This window comes from Sorex fumeus, unplaced genomic scaffold, assembly GCF_029834395.1.
Source record: "Sorex fumeus unplaced genomic scaffold, SorFum_2.1 ptg000024l, whole genome shotgun sequence".
NCBI lineage: Eukaryota > Metazoa > Chordata > Mammalia > Eulipotyphla > Soricidae > Sorex > Sorex fumeus.
Window position 1 is genome coordinate 3,549,262 of NW_026606081.1, and position 16,626 is coordinate 3,565,887.

The following is a 16,626-nucleotide window of genomic DNA, read 5'->3' on the forward strand; positions in this document are numbered from 1 at the left end:
ATCAGATGGGCCAGACATATAATGTGATTTGGAGACGATCGCTGGACTAGAGCCATTACTGACTGGATTCCACAGGACATCAAAAGAACACCTGGCAACCCACTTATGAGATGGTCGGACTTCTTCGTCAAGACCCTGAACAAATGGATTGAAGCTCTTCGTATTCCTGGAGTGAGCAAATGCCATTGGGCTATATTAGCATACGACAGGATCTAATGGAGATGTTACTGGCGCCCACTCAAGAAAGTCGATGAACAATGGGATGACAAGTGATTATAAATATTAAATGATACAATTAAGGGCTATTTTTGCTTTCTCGTGATTTTTCAGGATTAAAATAAAAATTCCAAATTAATGAAAGAAAAACACAAAGCTATACTTGGAAATACATGCACCTATGTTTTAGGATTGGAACGTGACATTTAAAACCTCTCGACATAAGAAATATAGGACATTTCATTTAGGGGGCAGGGAGAACTCTATAGACTGGAGTATATACCCTACATGCAGGAGAACCAGGTTCAATCTCTGGCATTCCCGAACTCCTCACTCCAACCCCAAGCAGGACAAGGAGTGACCCCTGAGCAATGCCAGGGATAGACCCCAAAAACAAACAACAAAAGCTTCTTTGGGGACAGAGCCAATAGTAAAGAGGTTAAGGTACTTGCGTTGTGTGAGACCTACCCCAGTTCCATCCCACTCAATCCCCAGCACCATATATGGTGATCCTGTCCAGAGTGACCCATCCCTCAGCAAAGCACGGAAAAACCCTGAACACCTCTGGATGTGGCCCCTCAAACCAAAACAAGAAAGTATTTCCTTTATGCACAAACGCTTGTTGAAGAGAGAGACAGTAGAGTAACCATAGTTTTCAATCAACAAACATTTTGTAATAGGGTTAAATACTGTGTAGGAAATAAATGGAAGATGAGAAGTTAGGGTAAACAGGGGGAGGTATCATGTCTCCAATTATAAAAAATTAATTTGCTTTGTAATTTTTTTGTTTTTTTTTAATTTTGGGGGGCTGGAGCGATAGCACAGCGGTAGGGTGTTCGCCTTACACGCAGCCAACATGGCCGACCCGAGTTCGATTCCTCCGCCCCTCTCGGAGAGCCCGGCAAGCTACCGAGAGTATTCGATATGCCAGACACAGTAACAACAAAGTCTCCAATGGAGACGTTACTGGGCCCGCTCGAGCAAATCGACGATCAACGGGAGGACAGATTACATCATTTTTTGAGTTTTATTTTCGTTAAATTTTTATTAGTGAAACACCATGAGGTACAGCTGTAGACTTACAAATTTTTGTGCTTGGGTTTCAGTTATACAATGATCGAATACCCATCCCTCCACCAGTGCCCATTCTCCACCACCACTGATCTCAGTATCATTCCCAGCCCCCAATCCCCCCCCCCCATCCCACCCTACCTCTGTGGCAGGGCATTCCCTTTTGTTCTCTCTCTCCTTTTGGGTGCTGTGGTTTGCAAAAGAGGCATTGAGTGGCAAGCATGTTCGAAAAATATGGAACGCTTCACGAATTTGCCTGTCATCGTTGGGCAGGGGCCATGCTAATCTTCTCTGTATCGTTCCAATTTTAGTATATATGCTGCCAAAGCGAGCACTGCTTTGTAATTTTTTTAAATTAATGATTTTAACTAGCAAATCTCTATGCTACATTTTGGGGTGGGGGAGGGAACACCTGGCTGTGCTCTGGGTAGACTCCTGGCAGGCTCAGGTGATAATATGGGGTATCATGGATCAAACCTACTATGCTATTTTTGTGTTCAATGAGATTTATTTTTAAAAGTGATGTAATAAATTTATTTTAAAATGTCAGTATTTAAAATCTCGGAAGAGAGCAACAAGCTGCAGAGATGCCTCCCAGACCCTGCTCCAGGCTGAGTCTCATCTGGGGGACCCAGGAGAGGGGTGGATGAGTGCCCCCCCCCAAACAGAGCCCCAGCAGCTGAAAACCTTCAGAACTCAATTGCCGCTGTGCTCACAGCTGATCTCCACAGACTCAGACAAGCCTCATCCATGAATGAATCTTCTGTAAAGCTCAGATATGCAAGTTTTGTGGCTGAAATATCCAGGGCCTCAAGGAGTTGGGGATGGGCAACCTCCCCCATTCCCCAGTTTTTCCAGGAGCCTGGCAGTAACGCCCACAAACTGCCTCTGGAGCCATTTAAGCTCTTTAACCAGCCAGAGTCCAGAGACTCACAAATAAATCTTGGATGAGATCAACAAGCTTCAGAGAGATGCCTCAGACCCCAAAGTCACCATCCAGTTAAAAATTTAACTCAGTTGTTACAACTTATTTAAAATTTTATAATTCCTGAGGTGACAGCTTATACTTTACACCACTGATATACCAGGAGTAGCATACCACATTGGATGGGATGTATGAAGGAAGACAACCAACCTTGACAAAAAAATATTAGCCAAGGGGGCATGGTGCCACCAGCAGGTTAATCTGTACCTGGGAGGCAATCAGCATCCTGATGGCACTTTCAGACTTCCAGATACCCCAAAATTGCTGCCGTGCCTTTGGCCAGACCCCAAACACTTGGGGAAAAGTTTACCAAGAAAGTAAATGGCCAAAAGTTAGATATATGGGAGACACACCCGCAAACCACCTCTGGCTCAGCTATATAATTGGAGGCAAGACCCCTCTGGTTCCTGATTGAACTGCATAATGGCCATGATCCCAGAGACTCAGAGACAAATTTCGGAACCCAGCGGCTTTTGGCAGAGATGCATCCTGTCCCCACAATGGGCTACCGCTGCCGGACCACCCAAGAGGGAAATGGTGTTGTCCCTCCACCTGCTCCCCCTTGGCAGCTTGGTGGCTGCCATCTTTCAGAGGCCATTGAACAATCAGTTTTGGACCCACAGTGACGAGACATGCAGGACCTCATGGGATGTGGGTGGAGCCAGCCCTTTCCTCCCTGCCTCAACAAGACTCTGAGTCGCCACCTACGAACAGCCTCTCTGGCTCCTGATCAGGCTGCTTAACAGCCATGATCCCAGAGACTCAGGAACAAATCTCGGAACCCAGGGGCTTTTGGCAGAAATGGGTCTGGTCCCTGCGGTAGGTTACCGGTGCCAGGACACCCCAGGGGGGAATAGGTTTCGTGCCTTGGCCTCTTCCCCCGGGGGGCCGCCATCCTCCAGAGGCCATTGCATGGTCAACTTTGGGCCTGCAGTGATGAGACACATGGGGCCTCACGGGATGGGGGTGGAGCTGGCCCTTTCCTCCCCACCCCAACAAGACCCCGAGTTGCCACCCACAAACAGCCTTTCTGGCTCCTGATCCAGCTGCTTAACGGCCTTGATCCCAGAGACTCAGAAACAAATCTCAAAACCCAGCGGCTTTGGGCACAAATGCGTCCGGACCCCGTAGTAGGTTACTGTCTCTGGACCATCCCAGGGGGGAAAGGGTGCTGTCCCTCCACCTGCTCCCCCTTGGAGGCTTGGTGGCTGCCATCCGCAGAGGCCATTGGACAGTCAGGTTTGGTCCCACAATGATGAGACACACGGGGCCTCACAGGATGTGGGTGGAGCCGGCCCTTTCCTCCCCACTCCAATGAGACCCGGAGTTGCCACCCACGAACGACCTCTCTGACTTCTGATCGAGCTGCTTAACGGCCATGATCCAAGAGACTCAGGAACAAATCTCGGTTTGGCAGAGGTTTTGGCAGCAGATTTTGGCAGAAGTCTCTCCAGATTTAATTGTTAAAATTTCAGAATTCCAAAATCACATGGCCACTACTGCAGCCACTCTACATCATATGTTATTCATAATCAGCAATAGAAAACAATTGTTTACTGTTGCATTTTCGGCAGATCTGAGTGTTGGGGTAAAATCCCAAATAATAATGGTGGGTCTGGTGTTGAAATATTGAATGTAATCAAAGTAGAGAGAGAGAGAGTAATGTGGATATCATCTGCCCCACAGGTAGGGGAAAAGTGTGGGATGGGGGTTATACTGGGGTTTTTGGTGGTGGAAAATGGGCACTGGTGAAGGGACGGGTGTTTCGTTGTATGACCGAGACTAAAACCCAAAAGCTTTGTAACTGCTCTCATGGTGATTCAATAAATAAAATTATAAAAAGGGGGGGAGTAAGTTGGAGTTCATACCCAATTCAATCAGCCTAATCAATGATTGAAATAAATAGCACTACTCCTACAAAAGAATTAGCCAAAAATAAGTTTCCTAATGCATCTTTAGACCCACAGAATGACTTATGTGGTAAATATTCCTTGGACATGAAGATTGTCTATTAGTGTTTTGTGCATCAGCTGGGTCTAGTTCACGGGCTCGGCAGACCATATGGGATGGTCAGCTGCATTCAAGGCAAGTGCCTCACCCACTGTAACATCTCCCCAGCCCCCACTAACATTTTCTGAATGTTGTCTATTTCTTATATCTTCATCCCTAGAATTTCTACTTGGTATATACATACTTGTGTGTGAGGATGTGTAGAAAGACTGCCATTTCTTAAGGTTTGTGTGTCTTTTCAAAAAGGTATATAATAGCTAGCTGTTTCATATTCTTGACTACTAATTATATTATCTGTGTAATTTTCAGGGTTTTTCCCCTAAAACTATTTCCCTGTTTGTCAGTATGCCTGGTAATTTTTGTTTGATATTTTAAGTCTTATTTTGTTGAGTGCTAACATTTTTGGGATTCCTTTAAATGCTCTTGATGTCTGTTAAGTTCAAAATAAATGATATTATCCTCTAAAAAATAAGTCAGTCTTTAGTGTATGACAGAAGTTATACCACTTAAGAACTTAAACATCCGTTGAACAATTTTATACTAGAAATGTAAGCACTTGTGAGCTACATGTTTTCAAAATTATATTCAGGGTAAATGAGTGAAGGACTGGAAGACCTCTGATGTTAGATCTAAATTACATTTTGTTACTTAGTGGTGGTGCAGTGGATGATGTGGGGCAGGGCAGAGGGTAGTTTGCAATATTTAATGTAAAACAGAGACATGCTGCCCCCTGGTGGTGTGGAGATTTTTCCTGTTACTACACAAGAATGAAAACCTCCCTGGCAAACAGGCTTTGTTCTAAACTGGCATTCAAAATATCTCTGGTTTGTTTGGGGGCCACACCCGACTATGCTCAAGACTTTCTCCTGCCTCTGCACTCAGGGATCACTCCTTCTTGGGCTTAAGAGACTGCATGGTGCTGCGATGGAACTGGGGTCTGCCCATGCAAGTAACCCTAACCCGCGGACTAACGCTCCAGCCCAGCAATGGAGAATTTTAGAAATCAATGCTATTGCAAGAAAATTTTAAGCATATCACTAAGCCTCTCATAATTATCTGATTTCTTATCTGACTTTTTTACAGGATATTTGGAAAGAAGACCTCTGTCACCTGAACATGCCCCCACATCTACATCCTCTTTGCTTGTTCACTCAACCCAAGAGAAAGCCCTGAGCACTGCCAGATGCAAACCAAAACACCAGTTCCTGGTAATTTTTCTTAAAGATTTCATAACATTTCATTACTTGGCCATTTCGTGATTTATTTATTCTATTTTTGAAAGATGTTTCCAAGTTTTTGTTATTCTAGAACACGTGAGAAAAATGTGTTGGTACAAGATCCTAATCCACATTAAAAATATTTTCATAAACTCTAAGATGAGATTATTATCTCTTTTTTGTTTTTGTTTTCTTGTAGGGGCAAACCTAATTGTTCTCAAGGGATATTCTCCAGCACACTGCTCAAAAGTCGCTCCTGGCAGTTCTGCAGGGGGCTGGCCAGGATTAGGTCATGTGGTGCCAGAATCAAGGCCAGGAAGCAGGAGTTCCAGCCCAGTGAACCATCTCTCTGGCCCTATCCTAATCTCTTGCAGCAAGCCCAGAGAGATATCTTGAAGAAAGGACTGAAATAATTGCAGGCGATGTTACCCAGTGTGTGTGTGTGTGTGTGTGTGTGTGTGTGTGTGTGTGTGTGTGTGTATAAAATTATTCATTTGTCCTAAAAGAATATTCTAGACTGCAGCTCTTGCAAGGAAGGCTTAGCTTCACAGGTACTTCTCTGTTGCAGGCTTTGGCCTTAGCTATGTGAAGCCATTACTCTCTCTAGGCAAAAGGTCGAGCGCAGCAGAAGGCCAAAGCTAAAAATAAACTGTGGCTCTGGAGAAGTTAAGGAGCTATTCGAGGCAATGTGAGTCACACCAAATTCATCCATGGGAGATACAGGTTGAGAAACGCCTCATTAAGTGATTTCATTATGTGAATATCAGGAAGTATAATGGCACAAAGCTAGAAGGTCGAGCCATTTGTGGCCACTTTTGTATCTGAAATCCATTGTTGATTAAAAGTCATTATATCATGATATCATGGCATTGTATCATTATATCATGACTGTATAACTTTGAGTAAAGAAAAAATTCTCTGTGCCTCTGTTTCTTCATCTTTACAATGGGGTTAACCGGGAGCTTGAGAGATAGTACAGTGGGTAGGATGCTAACCTTGCATGTGTCCAACAGGGTTTCAATTCCTATATGTCCTCAAACTTCTGCCAGGAATCATCCCTGAGAGCAGAGCCAAGAGTGATCCCTGAGCAGAGCTGGATGTGATCAAATAAAATAAAATACAACAAAATGGAGCTAAGGGCCTGAGAGGTAGTACAGGAGGTGAAGCTTCTGTCATGCATGCACCCAACCTGGATTGACTCCCAGCACCATGTATGGTCCCCCAGCATCACCAGAGGTCACTCCTAAGCGCAGTTCCAGGAGTGGAGGTCAAAGGTTGAGTGCATACTTCACCTCAGACTTCTCTTGTAGGAGGTCCTCATTCCTACCTTGGCATTCCCGTTACCCGAATAATACAGTTATATTTCAACAAAGATAACAACCAGATCCTTTCTCAATCCTTTTACCCTTTTATTTTGCTCAGATTTCAAATTCTTATTTTTAAAACGGTAGATTGAATTACACAATCATACTCATATAGCTATGGGAGAGAATTAGAAATTAAAGAAGTAACATAGGAACTCCAGGCAGGCATTGAAACTAGGTTTATCACAGAGTAATTTCTTTATAAATATACTCTGTGTGGGTGCAGAAGTGAGGTAGGAAGGAAAAATGGGAGGAAAGGACAGATTTATATCTAGTTGCCTGAGTGGCAGGGTTGGGCTTTGTGCTGCCGTGGAAGAAATGAGAATCCAGCTGCTCAAAAGACAGTGTGAGAACAGGGAAGCGTTCCGGGTTCCTAATTGCTTGCCCAGACATTGCTATTCTGCAGAGTTCTCTCCGTCCCTCGGCCCTCAGTCCAACGCTTCTATGCTGACTTTGCAAGGACTGGACTGGGTGACTTATGCTCCACATCAAGTGACACACCTGTGCCAGCTCTTTGCTGACAGTGACAGAGACCGATGTATCTTCCCAGAACCACAGACCACTTACATAATTAAAAACACCACAAGACCAAAAATGATCTCTGATGATGAGGAAGGAAAACAGGTTGACAATATCCACTGTTGATGGTTCCAGGATTTGTTTCCAACATAAAAATGATATTACCCTCATCCTTTTCCATCTCCTCTCCCTCCTTTCTTTTCTATTTGTGCCTGGTAGTACCCAAGCATACTGTGCTCAGGAATCACTCCTGGTGATGCTCACGGATCACTTCTGGATGTGGAGAAAAACAAGGTCTAAGAGGTGAACAGGGCCAGGTCGAAATAGGCCTTGAGTAGCCCCCACAGAACACTTGGGGAAGGAGTGAGTCTGGGTCTGAGCTGCCTAAAGAATCAAGTTTTCTTGGTTTTGATTACAAAATTATCCAAGATAGATAGAAGGAAGCCCCAGCTGCTAGTGGAGACAGCCCTTGCCATGGGGAAATGTGCAGAGCCAAGTACAAGAGACTTTAGCCTTGGCAAAGTGCAGAAAACTGGCCCGTCTTCTCTCGGGGGAAACAGATCAATTCAGTTTGATTTCACAAACCACCACACGTTCCGGTGTTGTGCTGAGAGGAGGAGTCACAGTCAGGCTCTGAGGAGCCAACCATGACCTCCCAGGCGTCGGAAGCAGGACTAGCTCTGAGACTGCTGTAGTCACTCCGTCCCAGCTTTAGTCTTTCCATAAAACAGTAGTGGGGAACAGAATGATAGTATAGAAGGAAGGGCGTTTTCTGACCCAGGTTCGATCTCATATATGGTCTCCTAAGTCTACCCAGTGTGATACCTCAGTGCAGAGCCAGGAGTAAACCCTGAGTAGCACCACGTGTGGCCCCAAAACAAATAGACACTCCCCACCCCAGCCCTGCCAAATAAAATACATCAGTGCATCTTCTAGCGGCTTTCTATTGGTGATCCAGGAACCAAGGAAAGAAAAGCTGGGGCTCCCTGTGAGATATCTGGTTCCAATGTCTTTCCTGCACACTGAGCTCTTTTTCCAAATGTCAAACCCTCGCACTGTCTCCTAGAAGACACATCACATCACATCACAGCCTCCTCACTCAGGAGGCTGAGAGGCTGATCAGCAAAGAACCCAGCGTAGGTACAGTTGGATGTGGTCCCAAGCAAAAAAACAAATGCCAAACAGCCCTGTTTTCCATTTTGTTTCAAAAAAGAAGGTACCTGGGTGTCTAGCTGCGTCCCTACTAAGGTGAGCCTGACGTAGAGGACAACGATGTCTAAGCCCTTCACTCAGGAGCAGTCCCTTAGACATCTGCTGCCTTCCCAGTCTAGGGTAAGAACAGGCTGTAATTCTGCCACCCATGCAGGGCTCCCCCCTCAGGGCCAGTTGAGAGGTATATTGTATAATATTAATCATACAATACATGTACAATACCCTTACACCGGAGCCAGAGAGATAGCAGCGAGTAAAGCATTTGCCTTGCATGCAGCTGAGTTGTTCAATCCCTGCCATTCCGTATGGTCCCCTGAGCAATGCCAGGAGTGACTCCTGAGTGCAGAGCCAGGAGTAACCCCTGAGCATAGGCTGGTATGCCCCAACACCAATAATAATAAACCTTTAGTAAGAGGTATATTATTCTAATACTTAGTAGCACTGTAGCACTGTTCTCCCATTGTTCATCAATTTGCTCGAGCGGGCCCAGTAACATCTCCATTGTGAGACTTGTTGTTACTGTGTTTGGCATATCGAATACGTCATGGGTAGCTTGCCAGGCTTTGCTGTGCGGGCAAGATACTCTCGGTAGCTTGCCGGGCTCTCCGAGAGGGGCGGAGGAATCGAACCTGGCTCGGCTGGGCCAGACAAGCACAAGGCAAATGCCCTACTACTGTGCTATTGCTCAGCCCTAGTACTTAATTTAAGTATTAGAGACAGTACTTGCATATTGTAAGAAATAAAATGCCAACTTTGCAAGGGCCACAGGCAACTCTCCCATCCCAGGGTACTTGAGGAGGTCTCTGGATAACAATTAATACCAAGAAACATTCTTGGCTGCTCAGTGGCGTTGACAAGAAAGAAGTGAATGGGAAATGGAGATATTCAAGCAATAAAGGAGAGAAAGCACAATATTTATTCCTCATCTACTCTTTCATAAGTAAGTTTTCAGGCAGAGGATGAGCTAGTCACAATTTCTTTGCTTTCTGTATAGATCCTGAAGTCAACAGGCTGGTTTGAGAGCATCCAGAAAAAAAAAAAAACCTAGAAAAGATAAACTTTCCTATCCAGGTTGATGGCATCTCTCTGTTGCCCCATTGGAAGACTGAGGGTATGATACGACCTGTCCTGTTGCTTGGGCAATGAAAGCACTTTCACTAACTACTGAGCTGCTTACACCTGGGCTACTCATGGAGTAAGCTTAGGTAGGAGTAGCCACTGGTCATTCTGAGCTCACAGATAGAAAACACAGTCAGGATAGAAAGCTGCTTCAAGACCCTACACTGCACAGAATGTTTAAATATATGAAGAGAAGAAAACACCATATAAAGGCAAGAAGATGCCGAGATGAACAAAGAAGACTGTGTGACAATGGAGACAGAGGCTGTGCTATCTCTCCAGCCTCCTGAACTTAGTAATTTTAGATTGTGTTAAAAGACATGATTCTTTATCTTAAAGAAGCCTAGTGACTAGTAAGGAAAATCTTACACACCTACAAACTAAACTATACCTCCCTCTTCAACATTTCTTTAAGCTTAATTCCAAGAATTAATCATCAGACTACCTAGAATGTAATTTCATTCTTTTTATGTTCAACCTACTAATATCTCCCTATGGATCATTTTAACTTCTGTTTTTTGGGGGATGCAGGGGAGATATGTGGGGTCACAGCCAGCAATGGTCAGGGGTTACTCCTGGCTCTGCAGTCAGGAATTATTCCTGGTGGTGCTCAGGGGACCATACAGGATATTGGATAGGCTGCATACCAGGCAAACAACCTACTCACTGTACTATTGCTCTGGCCCAGATCCCTTTGATTTCTGATCATCTTTCTTTGGTTTTTGTTTGGAGGCAGTACCCGGTGGTGCTAGGGCCCTATTCCTGGCTTGGTGCCAAGGCTCCTGAGTGTGTGTGCTCCAATCTCCAAGACACCTCCCTGGACCTGACTTTCCAAGGCCCTTGATTGCCAGGCACCACACAAACAGGCCTATTTAGATCTTGATGTGACCGTGTATATCTGTGGCCATATATACTTGGGCCTTACTTCCACACCCGCCCCTGCCACATTTGACAAACTCTGATTTGTTAATATTTTGCAGAATGAATATTTTGAGACAATTTTATGTCCTTCGGCGGTTATTTTTCTTCTCACACTTTTTTTTTCTCCCCTTCTTAGTTTTGTGTAGGATTTTATTGTATTTGGAGGTGGGAGGTAAACCTGGCTCGAGGTGGTTGCAGGCCATGGAATCAGGGTCAGCCACACGCAAGGCAAGCACCTTATCCTTTATACTATTTCTCTGGTCTATACTGACATTTTAATTGTTTGTTTCTGTTTTGTTTTGAGGTCATAATCAGCTGCGTTCATGGCTTACTCCTAGTTCGGTGCTCAGGGATAACTCCTGGTAGCCTCAGGGTACCATCGAGCATGGTTGGGATTGAATCCTGGTTCGTCACATACAAGACAATTGCCCCACGTGCTGTCCTGTTGCTCTGGCCCCCACGTGTGACATTTTTAATACAAATGAAAACCAGAGCTTTATTTTGAAGATGCTATGCATGGTGTTCCTCTAGTGGTCATTCTGATTAATGGTATGAAATCCAGCAAATTCTCAAGATGAACTCGTCCAAAGCAAGTTGGTGTGTTTAACAGCGGGTTCAATTCTTTATTCATTTGATTTTAAAGCCTTGTGGAAAACTGTTCAAACTCCCATAATGGTTTCAAGAGGCATTTAGTACTTATACATGCCAAGAGGGTTGGAGAGATTGTGTGTGTGTGGCGGGGGGATGGGGGGCGGGAGGAGGGAGGGGGTAAGAAATTTACTTCTGAGGCCAGAGAGACATAACATGTTTCAGGTGCCTTAAAAAAAATCCCTTAGATTTTTTTTCCTGAGTGTTGGCTTTGGAATGCAGCCTTGTATGGGCATCCAGTGGGGATCCCAACCAGAGTCGCTACCCCTGGAACTGCACTAACCCTGTGGGTAGCATATTAGTGTGTCCTGACCGGAGCTCTAGATGAGCGGCCATCTTCCCTTAGTGATTTTATTGCCCTACTAAGTGTTCAGTGTCAGAACACACGTTCAGTAATGTCTATGGAAAGACAAAAAGAAAAGAGAGGCAGAGCGAGAGAGGAGAGAAAAAAATAACAAAATGAATGAATGGAGTGTGAGTGATTTGGCAATTTCTACTTTGACGTAGTAAGAAAGTGGAGATCCAAGGGAATTGATTTTTTAAAAGTTAAGAAGTTTCCAGAATGTACAAATAGATTTTTTGAAAAAAGGCCCATATTTCAGTTTCCTAGTTTTCCTTGCTGTATCCTCAATAGGAGCAATAATTTTCTGCATATTGCAGAAATACGCGTGACTTCTGTATTCATCTCTCCCTCCCTCTCTCTCTCTCTCTCTCTCTCTCTCTCTCTCTCTCACACACACACACACACACACACACTTTAGTAAGTAGTTTACTGTAAAGGCACTTGATTTGAACTAATTAACTTGTTAGCTACCCTAAGCAAGAACTTAGGAGTAATACTGCATTTGTTCTGTTTTGTCCTTTAGAGACAAAGGACTGTGTGAATGACTGCTTTGATCCAAAATCACTACCTCATGTGTGGTCTTAACCTGATCAAAAACTAAAATCTCATCATTTATTCCTCTTGCTTCTTGCTGAAACTTGCCATGTGAACAATTAAAATCATGTGTTTTAATTGCTAATCATTTTTAGCCCAATGCCTACACACCAACATTACATTACCACCATCGACAAAACCTTCTGTAGGTTATTCTCTTTTCTTTATTCTCTTTTCCAGTTCCCCTGCCCCATTTCTGCATAGTTCTGTCTGTGCCCCTCACTCCTCTCTCCCTAGTGAAGACCACTCTCCACTTGAAAGGGTTTCTCTCTTGTCTCCCCAGTGCCTTTTGCTTCCCTTGCTGGCAGCAAGTCTCAACACTTGTACTTTATGGGGGCCACCTGGTCCGCTGAGCGCCTGGGTAAGTGATACCCAGATCCTGTGATCAGAGGTGGTGCCAGCTCCCGAGGGCATCTGCGCCTCTTTTCCGAGAAAGTCCATGGATGGAAAGGGCAGCTGCTGCCTTTCCAAAATCTCTCACCCAGCTGCTCTCCTGACCCTGCAGGACAGTTGGAAAGAAGCCAAAACTACCACCCATCCCAAAAAGACCCAAACTGTTGACCAGCAGTTAAGTGTAACAAATGCAATGATATGCCCAGAATGAATAGACTAATTAAGTTTACATTTAATTTAAATGTCTTTTAAAAATCTGGAGCTCTTTAAACAATTGAACGACTTGACAGTGAAAATAATTGTGGCATAGAAGCAGATGAAATTTAACTTTTTAAGGGGTGTCAAATCCATAAGTCTTCAAAAATTTTTTTCAATGACCAAATGAGAAAGTTCTGATATGGTGATTTTAGAAAATAAAGCTGTTATAAACACTTATGTAACAAACAGGAATTATTAATATAAAACACATAATGATGAAAAAATATTTACTTAAGAATTAATGCTGGACACCCAAAAGGAAAGAGAGAACAAAAGGGAATACCCTGCCACAGAGGCAAGGTGGGATGGGGGATGGGGGGTGGGAGGGATACTGGGACCCGTGGTGGTGGAAAATGGGCACTGGTGGAAGGATGGGTGTTTGATCATTGTACAATCGAAACACAAGCACAAAAATGTGTAAATCTACAACTGTACCTCATGGTGTTTCATTAACAAATTTTTTTTTAAAATGTAAATGATGGAGGTATTTGGCATATTGGGTACGCCACGGGGAGTTTGCCAGACTCTGCCGTGTAGGCAGGTTACATTCGGTAGCCTGCCACTTTGTCCAAAGTAGGAATGAGATAATAAGACGTCATAATAAGATGTTGCGTGGCTGTGAATGCAGCCGCGCGGTTCCGGGAGCTGGTTTTTATAGTCTCTGAGTCTTGGCTGCTGATGGGATTACACGGCGCCAGGGGGCCAGGTGGTGGGTGTGACCCCCACCTACTGGAATTTGGAGGACCTGGGTGGAGGATGCTCGACTCCAATCCGAGTAGGCTTGGAGGTCTCGGCCCCGGAACCCGCGTGGCTTTGTCCCTCTGCCAGTACCTTCATGTGTGCGGAGAGTGGTCTCAGCATGGTGGTGGCTGGTCCTGGAAGTCTTTGGCTGCCAGAGCCCTGGTCAGGGCGGGGAGGAAAGCTCAACCCGCTCCCCTCCAAGGGGCCCCGGCGAGGATAGTCAGGCGCGGGGGCAGGAGACTTGAATATAGCACTTTCTTAAAAATCTCAGGGCTAGGATGAAGGAGAAGTTACTGGGGCCTGCTGGAGGCAATCGACGGATAACAGGATGGTCGCGACCCGTGGTAAATGATGGAGAATGGGCACTGGTGGAGGGATGGGTACTGGGTCATTGTATAACTGAAACCCAAGCACAAAAATTTGTAAGTTTACAACTGTACCTCAAGGTGTTTCACTAATAAAAATTAAAAAAAAAAAAGAATTAATGCTGGAAGGCCAGAGTATAGGGATATAGGAATATAGGGGTTAAGGTGGTCACTTTGCATGCTGCCATCCCAGGTTCAATCCCCAGCACGAAATGGTCCCTCAAGCATTGCTAGGGTCTACCTCTGGGCACAGAACTGGGAGTAGCCCCCCAGAACCAATGGGTGTGATATGCCCTCCCCCATTAGTGCTGGAATACTTGAGAATACTATGACTATTTGAAATAAATATCAATGAAAGAAGAGCAAATCGGGGACTGGAGAGATAATACAGTGGTGAAAGCACTTGCCTCACAGAAGACCACGGAGGCAGGGGGAGGATTGGAAAGGGGGGTATACCAGAGACATTGGTGGTGGAAAATGTTTGCTGATAGAGGGATGGGTGTTTGATCATTGTATGATTGAAACTCAAACATGAAAGCTACGTAACTATCTCATGGTGATTCAATAAAATAAATAATTGATTAAAAAAAAACAAGACCAATTCCGATTTCATCCCTGCACTATTATAACCTGAGCACAGAGCCAGGAATACCTCCCCCACTGCCGCCCCCAGCTAAGAACAAATGGTACCATCCAGCACACAAAACTTCGTGAAAAAAACAGAGCTAGTGTTGGAAGAGGATCTGTAGAAGACAAGAGACTCCTATGTTGCTGGTGACTATGAGTTTCTCAATATGGAGCACGAGCTAAAAAGAACTTTTAGGGGCTGGAGTGATAGCACAGCAGGTAGGACATTTGCCTTGCACGCGGCTGACCCGGGTTCAATTCCCAGCATCCCATATGGTCCCCTGAGCACTGCCGGAAGTAATTCCTGAGTGCAGAGCCAGGAGTAACCCCTGTGCATCACCAGGTGTGACCCCCCCCAAAAAAAAAGAAAAAAAAAGAACTTTTAGAACACTCAATGCACCCATTCATTTTGTAAAACATATGAGAAGGGAAAAACTTAGGAGGAAAAAAAAACATCTTGTACATAAATACAGTTGTATCAGTTTCAATTCCAAAAAAAAAGCATCTTTTTTATGAGGTGCAATAATATTTGGATTACATGATCATATGAATCTATGTATGAAGCTATGATGAATAAAACTGAACAAATGATAAATATCAACAGCTGAACCCTAGATTTCTTGAAGACTGACTCAAAACTTACATGGAATCCTCAGTATACAAAAAAATTCTTGGTGTTTGTTGTATGAACACTTAATAATCTTTTTTATTTATCCTCAGGCCTTGCCCTTCTGCCTGCTCTAACCTCTGTCAACTGGGCACTTAGTTTTCAGATGCTCATCTGGGTTTCCAGTTTTAGTCTGACCCAGCTTTAGACAAATGTTATCCTCCTCGTCCTGGCACTTAGTCAGTGACCTCTGCTCTACTAAGTCTCCAGACCTACCCTAACACCCAACAAACATCAACTCAATAGGATGTTGACATTCATCAGCAAGCTTGTGGTAAAAAGAAAATAATATGTTTGTTAAATGCTAAAGGAAGTGTTAACACCCTTGGGAAGAACAGAGTAGAGACAAGAAATTAAAACTAATAGCAATTATTCTAGGGGGAGAAATAAGTGTATTTGAAAAGGTCTATCGGGCCAGAATGACAGTACATCAGGGAGGGTGTTTGCTTTGCATGTGGCCTCCGGGGTTCAGGCACCCCATATGGTCCCCTGAGCACCCTGCCAGGAGTAATTCCTGAGTGCAGAGCCAGGAGTAATGCCTGAGCACTGCAGGGTGTGCCTCCCCACAAAAAAACTATCCTTTTTTACATGAATTGCCATATATATATATACACACACACATATATAAGCTTATATATGTATGCATATATATATACACACATATATAAAATCAATTGCAATCAATTTTTTAGGATTAAAGAGTTTGTCCCTAGAAAAGAAGTAAAAAAATTTAAAGCCTAGCAAAGAAGCAAATACAAGCAAGGGCTCCTCCCCATTTTCTTACTGCACGTCCTCACCACCCCACTACTCAAAGGGAAGGACAGAGGCGGCTAAGAGCACTGACCCTCCGAAGCTGCCAGCTGCCAGGATGTTGCCCAGAATAGCCACTGCCATTTCGTTGAGAGCTGCGTGGCAGAAGAAGTCCTTAAGGGCTTCATCAAAAGGTGATCCAACAACACCCAAAAGGAGAGAGAGAACATAGGGGATTGCCCTGCCACAGAGGCAGGGTGGGATAGGGGGTGGGGGTGGGACGGATATTATCCATGGTGGTGGAAAATGGGCACTGGTGGAGGGATGGGTATCTGATCATTGTATAATCGAAACCCAAGCACAGAAAATTGGTAATCTACAACTGTACCTCATGGTGTTTCACTAATAAAAAAAAATCAATAAAAAAAAATAAAAATAAAAAAAACAGAAAAAAAATTTAAAAAATGAAAAAATTTTACTCTAAAAAATAAATTAAAAAAAAAAAAGGTGGTCCAATAAGGTCCCTATTGGAATCATCAAGCTGGTGTCACGGGGTGAGGATGTGCAGCGTGTATTCGAGTGAGCCCCCCCACCCCCCACTCCGCC

General features: G+C 44.3%; 1 non-coding gene across 1 annotated transcript; it reads right to left on the reverse strand.

Moving 5' to 3' along the window:
• Nucleotides 1-1,515: 1,515 nt before the first annotated feature.
• LOC130023854 (U6 spliceosomal RNA) lies at nt 1,516-1,622 on the reverse strand. The gene has a single exon (XR_008792517.1). It is a non-coding gene; the product is annotated as a U6 spliceosomal RNA (small nuclear RNA).
• Nucleotides 1,623-16,626: the final 15,004 nt, after the last annotated feature.